The sequence below is a fragment of the Pan troglodytes genome, chromosome 1, assembly GCF_028858775.2.
Source record: "Pan troglodytes isolate AG18354 chromosome 1, NHGRI_mPanTro3-v2.0_pri, whole genome shotgun sequence".
Lineage (NCBI taxonomy): Eukaryota > Metazoa > Chordata > Mammalia > Primates > Hominidae > Pan > Pan troglodytes.
In genome coordinates this window covers 223,568,878-223,582,783 of record NC_072398.2, presented here as the reverse complement: position 1 = coordinate 223,582,783, position 13,906 = coordinate 223,568,878, and the positions used below count along the sequence as shown (strand labels likewise).

Sequence of the window (13,906 nt, the reverse complement as noted above, 5' to 3'; positions counted from 1 at the left end):
GCAGGGCAGCGCGTTTAAGAGAAGGACGTCCTGCGTCTGAGGCTAAGAAGCAATCTGTCCCCTCTGCCACCAGGCACACATTCTGGTGCACGAAGGTATAAATATGCTCCATGTTTTAATAAAACACAACTGCTTTCCCACCTGAGAACCAAGCTTCCCAGAAGTGTCGAGCAGAAAGGGGAAACAGAACCAAACCCGGTGACTCTTCTCCAGAAGGGAACCCTAGGGGGTTAAAAGGCCGCTTTCTTTAATCCAAAGAATTTGCCAGGAGGCACCGGAAGGCACCAGTATCACAGAAGCCCACCGGGAACACGAAAGCCAGCCGGCCTGCCCCGCCGTCCGTCATTAAAAGCCACTCCGAGACACCAGAGAATAACCAGCACCCCTTCCGCCCTCCCGACGCCACTCGCCGCCCCCATCCATTTTCGCAGCAGACTCGTCCCTAACCCCAGCCCGGAGACTTTCACTTTGTCCCATGCCTCCCGAGCACCCCTCCCCGCCCCGGTGGGGGCAGCTCCTGGCTCCGAGCCCCCACCTCGGGGCTCCCAGCCTGGTCCCGGGCGGCCGACCCCAGCAGCCACAGGTAAGCGCCCGGGGTCCGGGGCGGCAAGAGGCCGTCGCCTGTCACTGGGCTCCGGCTCCACAAAGCGCAGGGCGGAGGCGGCTGCGGGTGGCTCGGCGTGTGACCGCGGCGGGGCCGCGCGGCGCGGGGCCCGGGGGGCGCGGGGCTGGGGCCGCCGCCGACGGGGGAGGAGGCAGGAGCGCGGCGCGCAGAGCCCGGCGCGGCCGCGGGCGGCTGCAAAAGGCGGCCTGGATTGCCGCCGCCCTCCTGTCCGCCAGCCGGGGCCCCGCGCCCCGGCCCCGGCCCCGCCCCCGGCCCGACCCCCACCCCGAGGCCGGAGCCTCCGGGGCACCCGGCGCTGGAATCTGTGTCCTCCTTCCGGACAGGAGAACATCAAGGCGGTAAAGCACAGAAACTTCCTCCCTACCGCAGCAAGCGTGGGGAGAGGGCGCCCACAGGGCTGGGGCCCTTCCCAGGCTGCTGGGTCTCCAGCCCACGTTCCGGATGGACGAAGTCGGCGGCACCCCGGCCGCACGCCCTCCGCCCCAACCCCGCCTCAACTGCGAAATGGGGGGCTGGCCCCGACGCCCCCCGCGGTCCCTTCCGGCCCGCGATTGTGGGCGGCCTCTCCCTGGCGGCCCAGGCATTAGCCTGCACTTCCCCGGGCGCCGCTTCACAACTAAATCACCGCGGAAGCTTCCCAGCCAATAAATCACCTGCCCACCGGGCAGAGGGTCCCTCCCACTCCCTGTGTTTGAGACCCGCCAGGCGGATTCAGTGAAGGGCCAGACTTAGCCTTTTAAGACCAGTCTGCAACCTCCTATTCCAGTAGTGGAGGCTTTGCGTTTTTGAATTTCACCCTTGCTGAGATATGACTCATCATTGTCAATTTTCAATATAATTCATACACTTCGAAGGGAAAATCTCTCAAGGCACAAGAAAGCAGCAAGCTCTCCTCTAGTGTGAGGAGTGACCTTTGTTACTTGACAAAAGTATCGTTTATATGATCAACAGGCATCCTACGCTGTGTGCACACAGCATATCACCGGGAGAGACGGCACGGAAAAATGGCCCTGCCCTCAAGGAGCTGCAGTCTGCCCAGGAAGGCAGACAGGTAAACAAACCAGTCCTAGGGCCTGCAAGAAAAGCAGCAGAGGAACAAAGGGTGGTGGGTGGAGCTAGGAAGAGGAAGCAACTTACTCTGCTTGCTGATGTCTTAGAGGAAGTGACAAGGAAGAGTGTGAGCCTGCCAGGTGGGCTCCAGCAGGGCTTCCAGCAGAAGTCAGCCAGGAAAAGGCACAGAGAACATTCTGGGAACTGCAAGGAGGACAGGGTGTGCAGAATGGAGTGCCAGCAGATAAGACGAAAGAGGCAGGCAAGGATCGGGTTGCAGAGAGCCCTTCAGGCCTCACGGAAGAGTTCCTAATTGTAGGCTGGCAGGAAGGCTGAAGCTGGAGCTTTCCATGAAAAGACTGGATGAGGACTGTGCCAGTGGCAGTGTGGCCTAAGTGTAGATTAGGGACAGACCAGTTAAAGAGGCTACTGACACAGTTCAGGTATGAGATGAGGACCTCAACTACTGGCACACTCCACCTCAGTAATCAGAATTCCTGCCGCTTAATCCATTCTTCAAGTATTCAGGTATTTACTGAGCACCTAGCTGAGAGGGGTCTAGGCAGATAATAAAGGTTGCCATGGACCTTTACTGAACTGTGATTCATTTTTGCACGTAAGATAAATATGTGTGAAGTCATTACAGAACATTCTGAGATGTCATCTGGCCAAGCATAAAGAAGTGAGGTGCAGCTCATCAGTGCAGCAAGGGACCCAAGAAGGCTAGACTGCAGTGGTCTGTAGTAGTTCAGAATGCCTTCGCCAAGGCAGTGACATCAGCCAGATCACAAGGGGTGGGCAACTATTGCAGGGGTGGGAGGTGACTTGGTGACCGGGCCCTCCGTGAAGGTCAGAGGTGGAGAATGGGAGGTGGGTTATGGGAGACAGTCTACACAGACTTGGGGCGGGCAATCTGGAGTGAGCCAAGCTGTGGAACGCCAGGGCCATGCAATCTGAATGTGGGCTTGATGCCAAGTAACATCTAACAGGTCCAGTAAAAGAGGCCCTACACAATAAAGGCAGCATGTGAGAAAGGCTGACTCTGGAACATCAGGGTAATGTGGCAGAGTTGGACAAACAAATTCAGATCCTGTTTCTTCCATTTATTGTGATGCAATCCTTTGAACATCATCCATTCAACCAATAGTTACTAAGTACCTACTATATGCCAGGAGCCTCATATATATTAATTCGAAATCTTTACAACCTAAGAAGAAGTACAATTATTATCCTCATTTTACAGACAAGGAAGCTGAGGCACAGACAGGTAACTAAGATCAACTCCTCAGAGACAAAGCCAGAATTCAAACTAAGCCCCCTCAAATCCTCAGAGCCACACTCTGTAAAATGCAGGCAGGCGTCTACAGTGGTAACTATTTTCTGTTACCATTTTCTATGAGTCTGTACTTTCCTTTTCTCGGGTCCAATGTCAAATCATAAAGTCCTCAGTATTCTTCCTAAGAAGTGTCTTTCGGCCGGGCGCGGTGGCTCATGCCTGTAATCCTAGCACTTTGGGAGGCTGAGGCGGGCAGACCACAAGGCCAGGAAATCGAGACCATCCTGGCTAACACAGTGAAACCCCATCTCTACTAAAAATACAAAAAATTAGCTGGGCGCGGTGGTGGGCACCTGTAGTCCCAGCTACTGGGGAGGCTGAGGCAGGAGAATGGCGTCAACCCGGGAGGCGGAGCTTGCAGTGAGCCGAAATTGCGCCACTGCACTCCAGCCTGGGCAACAGAGACTCTGTCTCAAAAAAAAAAAAAGAAGTGTCTTTCAACGCCCTCCTTTCCTGCTCATGCTAGTGGCAGTCCCAGGCCAGACCTTTATCTCTCTTTCCTAATAACTAGGCTATTAACCGTCTCCCCCATCCAGCCATTTAAAAGCCTCTGCCAAGGAATTTTTCCCAACTATAGATTTCATCCTGAGTCCCACCTTATCTGGCCCTTAGCCCCTACCTAAGAACAGCATGGTGGTCTCTGCAGGACAGTGTTTACACTCCTTAGCCCGGAATTCAAGGCCCTCCAGGATCCTGGCCCTGCCCACCTTTCCAGCCAGATGTCCAGTAATGCCAACTGGCCCACATTGGGACCTCTGTCTCAACTCCAGAATCTGGGTAAGGCATCTCCAGGTTCACCTCAAAATCTCTACTACTCCCAAATGAAACCAGATGTCCAGTTACTCTCTCATTAGTTTATTTATTTGTATAAGGCTTGCTTACCCAAAAAGTCCATAAACTCTTAAAATAATTACATCTTACACCTAGTGCCTCCATATAACACTAGGCAGTTGATGCTCACCACATTTTTTGTCTCCTTTAAAAATTATTTATCTATTAACGATGAGGTCTCACTATATTGCCCAGGCTGGTCTCAAACTCCTGGCCTCAAGCAATCCTCCCGCTTTGACCTCCCAAAGTGTTGAGATTACAGGTGTGAGTCACCGCACCTGGACAAGTGAAACCAACCATGAGATGCTGAGGGCCTGGGCTAGGGTGGTCACAGTGGAAATGGACTGTTGAAAGCCAGAAGGTCCATTTTGAACTCTCCTAACAGAGCTGACCTCTTGCTCCATGATGCCAAACTCTCCTAGTTTTGCTCATACCACTTGGCCTAATTCTCTACTCAACCTCTAAATGCTGGAGTCTCCCCAAAGCTTTGTCCTAGGGCTTTCTGCTATATATATCCTCTCCCCATATGATCTCCACTGTTCCCTTGGCTCTAAATATCTTTCGAGATTGTCACTGGTATTTCTAAGACTAAATCTATGGTCCAAGTCCACTGGGAACACTCAACTTGAACGTTTCACAGGTATCTTAAACTAATTACTTCCAGAAATAGGAATTTGACATCTGGTGGTGAATACAGACCTACCACAGCTGTCAATGTATGTCAATATAATGCTATCAAGAGCAAAAGCACCCTTGGCCCCACTTTAAAAAAAAAAAAAAAAAGGAAGTAAAAGCTTCATGTGGCCTGTACTGTTACTTCTCTATGGAAAGCCACAAGGCCTCAAAACCAGCAAAACATCTGCTTCTCAGAGACCAGCCTTTAGCTTGTGGTTTACCAGAAATGTAGAGTAGCCTTGAAAATCGAAACAAAGACGACCACTCACAGTAGTCAATGATTGGAAGGGGTCACACGTGAAAGAGACTTCTGTTGCGGCTGTCTCCTTTCCCTCTATAAATTCATCACTCTTCAAATGAAGACCCCGAAGTTTTTAAGACTTTAACAATTAACACTATTGACTTATAAATCAACAGGCCCTATAAGCCTCTAAATGCAAGTTCATGGAGACAGTTTGTTTCTTAAGAGTCTTCTAGTTGTTGAGCTGAAATTCGGCATTTCCAGTGCTGAAATTCAAGGTCTCATGAATTATTTCTGTGTCCATTAGTTTTTCTATCACTCCCAGTGTATAGATATTAGAATAGCAGGATGCCAAGGGTAAAGGAGGAAGGAAATATAGAAGGCAAGTCGCTGACTTGGCCACTGCTGCCAGCGCTGGGCAGCTCTGCTGTTTATGCTCCCCAGCTCATAGCCTGCCCACTCTCAGATGCACGAACTGAGGGTCTTGGGATGTTGGCACTTGTTTCTCTGGTGTGTTCATGCCCAACCAACCCAACTAGGTGCTGCTCCTTGGAAACATAAAACAAGTCCTTTTCTGTTTGTGTACCCCCATAGCCAGGTGAGATCCAAATATAAATAAATATTTATGGCAAGGAGATTGTTGCTTTGTGTTACAACTTACGTTTATGATTTTGTGCTCTAATTTTTAGATAAACTGCTATAGTTTTCCACTATTGAGCTGAATTTCGTATCACCATCAAAAGTTACCTACCTACAAGTCCCTAGTAGAGAAAATTTAACTTCTGGCTTTAAAGAAGTAAGTTACCTGAACCCAGCATTACTAGCCTTGGGTTTTAATAGAAGCTGGAAAGCTCTATTTTGCATTTTCGCTACAGTGGAAAGAACGCAAGGTTCAAACTTGGAAGCCATGTGATCTAGTCTGCTCCTCTGTTCCAAAAAGGAAATTCTGACATGGCTGTTTAGACCTAGCCACTTTAGAAACAGCTATATTGGAATAAAAATAACAATAACATAAAAATAAAAATAACCACGTCAAAATGCATTAAATTAATGTGTTCAAAAGTTCCTCATGCTATTGCTTGAGCCCACCCCGTCATAGTCCCCCAAGCCTTGTGCCTCAGCCTCACTGGTCTGCCTAGATACTGGTCCTCACCTCTCCACCTTTGGGATGGCACGTGGGCCTGGTGCAAGTAGCATCACCATTAACCTACTGATGAGTACAAATGGCATTGATTTTTACATGCGTCATGGTATGAGAAAGGCAGGGAAACACCACCCTAGAACAATAAAAATGGTGAACACTGAGCGCTATAACGTGCCAGCCACTGTCTTAAAGGCTCTAATGCACTAACTCATTTAATCATCACAACAACCTTATGAGGCAGAGGCTACTGCTATTCCCATCTTACAGGTGGGAAAAGTAACCATGTATCACTAAATCCTTGAATCAGGCTGGGAGGGTCAAGGGGGACCAGTGTAAAAAATTGGGAAGCCTCAGAGCTGTGGTGGGCCTAGGAATGGAGCCGAGGGTGCAGACAAGGGATGTGATGATGTGGCTGCTGCCTGTGTTTGCATCCCAAGATATTGTTTCCCAAAAATTCTATGTGTGGATAGAGAATACTGGGCTGAGAGTAAACCCTGAAAGGGTAAGGTGTGCGAATTCCCCTCATCTACACATGAAACTCCCAGCATGTCTCATTCTGGCATCATCCCAGGTGCTGGACCTGACCCCTATCTGCAGTAGCAAGAGAGCAGAAGACAGGGGCTAAGCTATAAAAATGCCTAAAAGATACCTCTGCATTAACCCCTGGCTGAGAGCTTTCAAAATTAACTCCCTCTGGTGAATTTTAACTAGCGTATCACAGTCAGAAACTCACCATGACTTCTGAAAAGCGACATCTACTCAGTCCTCTTACATAACTGTTTGGAAAACACTGTAGGTATTAAAATGATTCCCACTGTGAAAATGGCTCCTTCTGTTTTACCCTGATTTCTGCACAAAATTTTATGTTAATAACTTATTGGTTCACAGGGGACAGAAAAGTAGGCAGATCTGCTAGGAAGCAAACTACAGCTCCCCTCAGGAGACACACAGGCAGTGGGTAAGAGGAACAGACCCATGGCTCCACTGAAGACACAGAGCAGCAGACGAAAAAGACATGTCCTAAATGTTAAATGGTAAGGAGGGGTAGGGTGAAAAAAGGGAACACGGATGCCAGGCAGAAGAAATAAAAGCCTTCCCAAACATTTGTATTACATGATGCTGGCTCTCACTGATAAACCACTGGATGAGAACTGTACTTCATCCATATCATCCTGTTGGTTGCAGATCCCGTCACCCCATATCTAAAACATATTTCCTTCTGGAGCTTTACTGTTGATACTGCTTTGAGATGTATCATTTGGTTTTGGTTTTACATACTTAACATTTTAATGAAAGGGTGACTTGAGTAAGGCACTACTTTTTCAATAAATAGCAACAGAACCAATTTGCCTGGGAGGAGACCTGCCAGCAAGTCATGAGGGGCATTTCCAAAATTTCCAGTATAGGCTGCTCCCAATTTCTGCCTCCACTTTAAAAACACTTTGCACTTACTAGTGTTATTCCAGGAGAGCCAGTTAATAGTTTAATGAAACTAGTTAGAGTTTAAAGGCAGCAAATGGGATAATTTAAAATAATCATCCCATTTTTATTGATGGTTCTCAAATCTCTCTCCAGATCTGACATTTTGCCCTAGCTCAGACTGGCACCTACACTTTCTATTCAGACTAACGTCCTCCATAGTTTTAGGACATCACCATCCCAACTTGGGCACTGACAGCCCACAGGCCACATCCTCCTCAAGCAGCAACTCAGGAACCCAGAGAACTGACTGAAATAGTTCAGTGTTTCTTGAGCTCCCCAAGGCCTTCAGGCTTCTGTGCAGAGTGGAAGTGGTAGTGGTAGTGGCACAAGTATGCTAATTGCCACAGTACACTCTCCAAGGTAAGTGTAACCGGGCCCATTCTACAGAAAAAGAAACTAAAGGTTAGGTAAATTAAATCTCCTGGCCCATCCACATCTAATCATCATCAGGGCCAGGATTCAAGTCCAGTTCTAACAACAAAAGCCATGCCAATGGTAACAGAGTGTGTGTGAGCTGCTAAGTACTTCTGTGTATTAACTCATGCCATTAAAGTCCGTAGATGCCATAGGGTGACCCAGAGCCACACTGGGTAGGCCCCTCCAGGCATTCCTTTGTCTTCCAAATACCAACTGAGGTGCAGGCTTATTACCCTTACGTTACTACTGGCACAAGTAAAACTTCTTCCTGCATATACCTTAAGACAGGGGTCTCCAGTCCCCAGGGTACAAACCACTACCAGTCCATCGCCTGTTAGGAACTGGGCCACAGAGCAGGAAGTGAGCGGCAGGCAAGTGAGCAAAGCTTCATCTGTATTTACAGATGCTCCCCCTGGCTTGCATTACCGCCTGAGCTCTACCTCCTGTCACATCAGCAGCGGCATTAGATTTTCATAGGAGCACGAATCCTATTGTGAACTGCGCATGTGAGGGATCTGGGTTGCGTGCTTCTTTTGAGAATCTAATGTCTGATGATCTGTCACTGTTTTCCATCACCCTCAGGTGGGACTGTCAAGTTGCAGGAAAACAAGCTCAGGGCTCCTACTGATTCTACATTATAGGGAGTTGTATAATTAATTCATTACATATTACAATGTAATAATAATAGAAATAAAGTGCACAATAAATGTAATGCGCTTGAATCATCCTGAAACCATCCTTCCCCTCAGCCCATGGAAAAGCTGTCTTCCACAAAGCTGGTCCCTGGTTCCAAAAAGGTTGGGGACCTCTGCTGTATACCACTGTAGTCTTATAAACATGGTTTACTTAATTAACCTAAACATTTAAAATGTTTCCTCTCTTCAATAATAGATTAACCTTAGCTTACTGTAACTTTTTTCACTTTATAAAGTTTAAAATTAACCTCATGGGCCTAGCACCTCAAATCTCCCCCGCTTCTCTCTCCCCAAGCCAGCTTGCCCTCTCTTAGCTCCCTGTGGCCCTATTTCTGTCAGCTGCAGCAGAGTTCTCCTAGAAGAAGTGCCTGGCGTGCTCTCTGTCCATTCCCACTCCTTCCATCAGTCACCATGCCCTCTAGATTCATTCTTCATGGAGTTTCCTGTTCGGCATGCTCCTCGGTTTTTGCAGGGGCTCTGCCAACTACAGGGCCACGTCATGCCAGTGACTGCACTGGTCTCCTCCCTGGCCTCAGTGTGTCTCCACACCCCTCCCCCCAACATTCCAGTTCTGAGCATTCTGTATATTAATGTGTTCTCTTATTTGAAGACCTGTGACAATTCCTAGTACGTCCAAACTATCGGTCGGCTAGTTAGTTAACAGCCTCCACAATTGGGTTCCCAATCACCTACACCACCATGTAGTGAAGTTAGTTACTGCAGTACCCCATCCTGATTCCTTTCCCTGGGTTTTTACCAATGCCTTTCTCTCTTACCCAATCTAGAATGTCCCCTCTTCACTTCTGCTTATTCAAACACATCAACTCAACTAACATTCATTGAGCCCTCATTCTAGTGAACACACTGTGCAAAGAGCACAGCACGAGGCACTGAGTGAACAAGGAGCACAGCACGAGGCACTGAGTGAACAAGGAGCACAGCACGAGGCACTGAGTGAACAAGAAGCACAGCACGAGGCACTGAGTGAACAAGGAGCACAGCACGAGGCACTGTGCGAAGCGTGTTCCAGTTTCAACTCTATCCCTACACAGAGTCCGCTCTGCTCTCCCTTCTCTGAAAAACAACAATTCCTGTTTACGACTAGAATTAATAAGCACTTCTGCCATTAAAAGGCCTATAGATCTTCCACCAAATTGTGGATTCCTTTCCAGCAAGAGGTGAGTATTTCATGTCTTGTGTAATCTTCAGAGTGCCTGGCAAACTGTAACCAAGCAATATGATAACTGTTGGGTGGCTGCATGGGTATTGTTTTTGGTCCTAGAGTTTTCCCTGAAACATAATACATGTTTGGTAGGATGGAAACAAAATTTCTAATCAATGTTAGATTTGTTTCTTTTTTTCCAAGAAGAATGGAGAAGTAAATCATATTTTAAAATAGGATTGATTACTTGGACTCTCAGTGCAGAAAACACTGTTTTATATCTATTCATCTCAGAGGAATAAAGGGTGTGATACTTCTTAAGGTACTTCTTAAGATACTTTAAAGGAAAGTTTACATATATATACACATATACATATACATATACCCAAACTTAAACTCTTGAAATAAAAGCACATGTCGGAGATTATATGCTGTATGCTGGATATCCATGAGGAAAATTTTCCCACAAACAACCTGGCATGGTTCAGTAACTAAATAACTACATCCCCCGTACTGGTAACTAGCCCTATCTCAGGACTACTGTGTTCCTGGGTGCAAGATGGGTGTCTAGGCCTCCACCATCTTCAAAGCCTCAATTTCTATGTCCCTGGTTCTCTTAACAATGGAACAGTAGTAAAGCAGGGTAGCCTCTTGGTCCTACATAGAGACAAAAGGAGGACTCAACTATTTCCAAAAAGACATCCTGTCTTGCATGCTATGTTTTGTCAATTGTCTTAAATACCTTTAATATCTAATAACACCACTTCCACTTGGTTCTCCCTCTCTGGACATGTGTCTTTGAAATAAATCCTAGTTTCAGCACACACAAAAAAGGCCTGTTTCCCAGGCTAGTCCCAGAAGATTCTATGGTAATTACAACAGGATCCCAAATCCAAGCCCTCTGAGTAACAGTCCATTCATTTCTAAAAGAAGTCCTCTCTAGGGTCAAATATGGCAGCTGTTTAGCTGACACAGAGGAGTAATACCAAAGAGTTCTCTTTTCTGTTTCCTTTCTTTTCCTCTTTTTCCTAATCTTCCAAAGGCCAAAGAGAATGAGAAGGAGCACTTGGGAAGGTAGAGCTAATATAATCCTGCCTGGCTGTTCTACCCTCCTCAGTTCATGAGTATCATGATAATGGACAGCTCCTGGTTTAAATCATTGTTTTATTCCATCACCCCACCACTAGCAACCCCCAGTTAAGATTAGCTATAGAAACATAACACAAAGGGTGACTGAAGCGCCAGGTCTTTCAGTGTGTGAGGCCAGCAAGAGTCCAACAGCCCCTCAATGTCCCAGCTGACTCTTCTGATGATATGCTCAGAAATGTCTACAGAAGCCGAGCAGCTGCCAGCTCAACACCCCCTGCCACACCTGCGCTATCGGTGGAATCAGAGAATGAGAAAGCTAGAAAGAAGCTTTAGAGAACTACGCTGGTTGAAACCCTCATATTACTGATGAGGACCATAAATCATTTAACTGAAATTAAACCAACAAATCAAACCACACATACCCACAAAATCTTTACATTTGTGACAAACTATATTTTCTAGAGGTGGCTACTCCAATACAGATTCCATCCCACATGCTCTAACAATGTGATAATGACACTCCTTCACTGACAGGTGGGTCTCTCTGTTCTCTCCTCCTGAGCCTGGGTACACTTTTGTAACTGTCTTGACCAACAGAATGTGACAGAATGATACCAGGTGACTTCTAAGACTACATCATACAAAGCAACACAGCTTCTGCTGGGCTCTCCCTCTCTGGACACGTGTCTTTGAAGCCCTGAGCTGCCAGATTAAACAGTCCAGCTTGCCTAAAGTCACCACGCTGGAGAGACCATCAGGGATGGAGAGGTGCTACAGAAACCCTAGCTATTCTAGTCCCCAGCCATTTGAGTCTTCCTAGCCCAGACTCATAAGTGAAGAAGCCTTCAAGATGATTCCAATACCACCTATCACTTGACTGCAACCTCATGAAAGCCTAAGCCAGACCTGCACGGTGGAGCCATTCCTAAATTCTGGTCCCACAGAAACTGTGAAAGATAATAAATGATCATCATTGCTTTAAGTTGGGCTAATTTTTATTATCAGGGGTAACGTGTTACATAGCAATAGGAAACTAATACAAGATTCATTATTAAAACCACTAAAAACTTTAACCTGTTAGTCACTATTAATTTAAGCAAACAAATAAGCAATCTTCCAATGACGCTACCCCAATTTGCATGCCTGTCACTCTCTATAACCTTACTCTGCTTCATTTTAAGGCCTAGCTCTTATCACCATATGTGATATGATTAGATGACACGATATAGGCTACGTTACTGAATATATGAGGAAAGGGCCTTTGTTTTGTTCACTATTATATCCCCAGCACCTAGAACAGCACTTGACAACATACAGCAGGTGCTTGACAACCACTGGTTCAGTACAAGAACGTATCTGGAGATGATCGGGCTTAGTGTTCCTCCAAGGCTATTTGACCTCTCATCACCTGTTCTCCAGTTTGACTCAACGTCTCTTAATATATATTCACTGCACTGTTAAGTTTCTAACTCTCTAACTACTACTGACAAAACCATTAGATGTTCTTCGTTCAAACCCACTAGAGGAACTACACCATCCCCTCCGTGATGCCAGCTCAGCATCCAAAGTAGAGCCAGTGATTTCCTTTGTCAACACACCTGCATGCCAAAAACCCTTCCCAGGAGGTCTCAAATATCAAATAAAAGTTACTCCATTTTTCATTCAAAGACCATGTGCCCAATGGGAAAATGACCTCATGTTGTGGTTTAAATAGCAACTGCACCCACTAGCACAGCCCATTGAGCTATCCTATATATACATCTCTGTCAGTGCCCCTCTGGGTCTAGATAATTACACTGAGTACACTGAAGTCCTTTCATTATTGCAGGCCCAACAAAAAGTACTGCCACTGGGCGAATATCAGAAAGCATGCATCAATGCACTTTCAAGTCAAATGAGAACTGGCTAGTTAAGCAGCAGCATTAACAGATGTAGAGATTGTGCCAGCCAAATGCCTCTTGCCAATTATGGCCACACAGCTACGCCCAAATTAAAAATAGCCCAACACGGCCAGGTGCATTGGCTCATGCCTGTAATCCCAGCACTTTGGGAGGCTGAGGCAGGCGGATCACGAGGTCAGGAGTTTGAGACCAGCCTGGTCAACATGGTGAAACCCCAACTCTACTAAAAATACAAAAATTAGCCAGGCATGGTGGCGTGTGCCTGTGATCTCAGCTCCTTGGGAGGCTGAGGCAGGAGAATTGCTTGAACCCGGGAGACAGAGGTTGCAATGAGCTGAGATTGTGCCACTGCACTCCAACCTGGGCGACAGAGCGAGATTCAATCTCAAATAAATAAATAAATAAATAAATAAATAAATAAATAAATAAAATAACCCAACACTCATAACAGAATCCAAATGGGCATGGGAGGCTCCTTCTCTCCCTACAATATCACCCTACAGTCTCTACATAAATGCCCCTGTAAAGTGGCTCCTAAGTAGGTCATTAAAATGTTCACCTTTCCTTGGCAAAGTAGATCTCAACACAGGAGGAAAGAGAAATAAGCTAAAAAAAGAAATGTGGATTGTCTAGAAGTTACAAGGGAACAAAAAAGTAGAAATCCTCCGTGAGAGGATTTTGCAAAAACTGTAATTAAAGGAATCTAGACCAGTGGTTGCCCGATAGAAATATAAGCCAAAAATGTAAGTTTTACTCTTCTAGTAACCATACTTTAAAAAGAAACAGGTAAAATTAATTTAAATGTTTTATTTAACTAAAAAGATCAAAAATATTATCATTTCAACATGTAATCAATATAAAAGTTAGTAATGAAATATTTTACATTCTTTTTCTTCCTGCTCAGTCTTTGAAATCAGTGTGTATTTTACACTGACCGTGCATCTACACTTGGGCCAGCACATTTCAGATGCTCAACAGCCACAAGAGACCAGTGGTTACCATATTGGAAAGCACAGGTCTAGAATAATCCTAACTTCTTTTTTTGTAAAATACTGAAACATCCAAAGCACTCCAAGGTTTCTATTAGGGAGGCAAAATAACTATACTGTTAGAATCATGGGCAACGATATTATAAATTCCTAAAATAAAACCACATAGGGCCGTTATTTCAAATTACATAAAACTTGTCTTCCAGAAGAATTCGACCAAATGCCAAAGTTCTTAAGATCTGCCCCACTTCCCAAACAAGGGAAACTGA

At 46.1% G+C, this 13,906-nt stretch overlaps 1 protein-coding gene and 1 long non-coding RNA gene across 19 annotated transcripts in view; one reads left to right on the top strand and one right to left on the bottom strand.

Moving 5' to 3' along the window:
• The window catches only part of RERE (arginine-glutamic acid dipeptide repeats), a 464,385-nt gene that overhangs the window by 70,095 nt on the left and 380,384 nt on the right, over nucleotides 1–13,906 (bottom strand). Inside the window, exons 1-2 of one of the 18 annotated variants that reach the window (XM_063786753.1) lie at nucleotides 990–1,248; nucleotides 142–222 (exon numbers count right to left, since the gene is read on the bottom strand). The exons of 13 other annotated variants lie outside the window; for them this stretch is intronic. The gene's annotated coding sequence lies outside the window, so the exon portion shown is untranslated. Of the gene's footprint in view, nucleotides 1–141; nucleotides 223–535; nucleotides 809–989; nucleotides 1,249–1,762; nucleotides 2,210–13,906 lie in introns of those variants that run through there. 4 more of the 18 variants (XM_009447691.5, XM_009447698.5, XM_016953547.4 and 1 more) reach the window with 4 other exon arrangements.
• Nucleotides 409–2,266, top strand: LOC134807573 (uncharacterized). Its single transcript, XR_010148330.1, has 2 exons — nucleotides 409–583; nucleotides 1,577–2,266. It is a non-coding gene; the product is annotated as an uncharacterized LOC134807573 (long non-coding RNA).